The sequence below is a fragment of the Mustela nigripes genome, chromosome 12, assembly GCF_022355385.1.
Source record: "Mustela nigripes isolate SB6536 chromosome 12, MUSNIG.SB6536, whole genome shotgun sequence".
Classification (NCBI taxonomy): Eukaryota; Metazoa; Chordata; class Mammalia; order Carnivora; family Mustelidae; genus Mustela; species Mustela nigripes.
In genome coordinates this window covers 136,344,228-136,347,029 of record NC_081568.1, presented here as the reverse complement: position 1 = coordinate 136,347,029, position 2,802 = coordinate 136,344,228, and positions in this window count along the sequence as shown.

The window sequence follows — 2,802 nt, the reverse complement described above, 5'->3', positions numbered from 1 at the left end:
CCGTTATATTCTAAAATAAGATGATCTCCCTTACTCCATTTGTCAGCTTGAAACAATATCTGGTGATAATCTTGCAAAATTATAAAAAAAATCTATGTGCTTATATTACTTATACCCTATTCTTTCCTTCCCTCTTCCTCTCAGTATTCATTATTTTCCAACATGTTCATGATGTATAGCATCTGTGTTCTTTTCTTTGACCAAAGTTTCCACAGTTTTAAAATTTGACTGCAATCCGTTTACTCCGCTGGTTCCTTGGCTTTTATTTTTCAAGTTATTCTCGAGTCCCTTCACATTTGAGAATGTATGTTATTTGTCTTTATTTGTGAAAAATAGCTTGATGGAGAAAAAACATTTCTGCATCAGCCTTTGGCTCCTGGGCCGTCTAGCCCTGCCTCACTGCCTTCTGTGGATGGAGGAAGCTCCGTGGAAAGTGGACTCAGTTCCTTCCGCTCCCCACCCCCACAGGAGACCTGATGGGTTTGTTTGCCTGGTGCTCATAGAATCTTTTAAGTTCATCTTTGAAATCTTGGAGTTCATCTTTTTATGTCAGGTTTGGAGGAGCAAATACACCTTTATTTATTTTTTTCTCTTCTTTTTTTAGTGAGGGAGAGAGAGAGGCAGAAGGGAGAGGAAGAGGATGAATCTGAAGCAGTTTCCGTGCTGGGCATGGAGCCTGGCATGGCTCTTATCTCACGGCCCCGTGATCATGACCTAAACTCAGCACAAGAGTCAGAGGCTCAACTCACTGAGCCATGCAAGTGCCCCTAAAACACACTTTTTCAAACGTTTATTTTAGGAAAAAGTTTTTTTTTTCCTTTTTTTCTCTTTTAGCAAACGTCTGTTTTATTTGGTTCATTTCAGCAGCATCGATGATTCCTGTCTCAGAACTCTTTTGTCTGTCATACTCTGTCATCTTCGGTCTCCTATTTGTGCATTTTTGTCTTTTTCATTTATTTTGCTCAGTATGGTTCTCAGTATGGTTCTCCCTCTTCATGACTTTGTTTTCAGTCATGTTAGGGCTCTTTTTTTATGCTTCTCTTGTTTCATACATTTAAATCACAATTTTATTTTTTCTGTTTATTTTATTTCATTAATTTTATATAAAAGCTTCCTATGACCTTTATCTATTTTTTTAATGTGCTTGCTTGTTTTGTGACATTTTTTATATATATGTATATATATATAGTGACATATATGAGTGTGTATATATAGTGATATATGGTGATATATGTGTGTGTATGTATACATAGTGACGTGTGTGTGAATATATATAGTTATATATATGGAGACATATTGTGTATGTATATACATAGTGATATATATGTGTAGGTATATATAGTTATATATGGTGATATATATGTGTGCGTATGTATAGTGATGTTTATATGGTGACGTGTGTATGTATGTATATAGTGATGCGTAGTGACACATGTGTGTGTTTAGATATAGTGATATATATATGGTGACGTGTGTGTATATATAGTTATATGGTAACATACATGTGTATATTTAGTATATATATGGTGACATATGTGTGTATGTATATATAGTGACATATATGGGCATGTTTACATATAGTGATATATATGGTAACATGTGTATGTATATATATAGTGATATATATATGGTGATATATGTGCATGTATATATAGTGATATATATGGTGAAATATATGTGTGTATATAGAGTGATATATACATGGTGACGTGTGTATGTATATAGTGATACACAGTGACATATATGTGTGTTTATATATATTGATATTTATGGTCACATATATATGTATGTATATATAGTGACATGTGTGTGTATATATAGTGATATATATGGTGACATGTGTGTGATAGTTACATATATATGGTGACATATATGTGTATATGTATATATAGTGATATATGTAGTGACATGTGTGTATATATAATGATAAAATATATGGTGACGTGTGTGTATATAGAGTGATATATAACTATATGGTGACATATATGTGTGTATATATATAGTACCATCGCATATATATGCTTTGTGTTATGGTGTTTCTGGTGTAGTATTTGGTTGTCTTTTACATTTTCTTCTTGAAGAGTTCTTAAATATATTTTAGAATTTTTTTTTCTCGGAACATCTCTTTACATATTTCATGTTGGCTTATTTCTAGTAATTATCTTAGAATTAAGGCTTTTGAAAAAAAGGGGAGGGAAAACTGAGTCACTTGGCTAAATAAAGAAGATACGAGCTTTTGAAACAGGAAGTGTTGCGAGGAGATGAAAAAGCACTAAGGCAAAATGATAAACCAGCAGGAAGAGATGAATAGTGAACTGGTAGAGCTCAAAACGAAATGGGAGAGAACAATAAAACCCTAGGAGAAATCAAGACAATGTTAGACGCTGCAAAGAACAGAGTAGACAGCATGAAAATATAGTCAGTGGTGAATAGAAGAGCCTTAGGATTCCATTTTTTTCTAGTGGGCCATCTGTTTCTTTGACGATAGAGTAGAGTGGAAGGGCCATAAGAGTGGGCTGGATTAAATAATTGTCTCACAGGCTTCGCAGATGAAAGACCAGCGCCGCTTGTGGTTTGGATTCCGTGATCTTGCAGAACTTCTTGATGGGTCGCACTGAAATTTCCTGTGCCCCAGGATTTCTCGCGTTCTGACTTCCCGTGTACCTCTCGTCTCACCAGGAACTGGTTCCTGTCCTCCATCTGTCTTGTCTTTTCTGACTCTGGCAGGTAGATTTTTTCTTTGGGTCTGTCACTTTTTCCTGACTTAGCCCCATCTCTCATGCTAGGGCTGGTTGTCAGGAG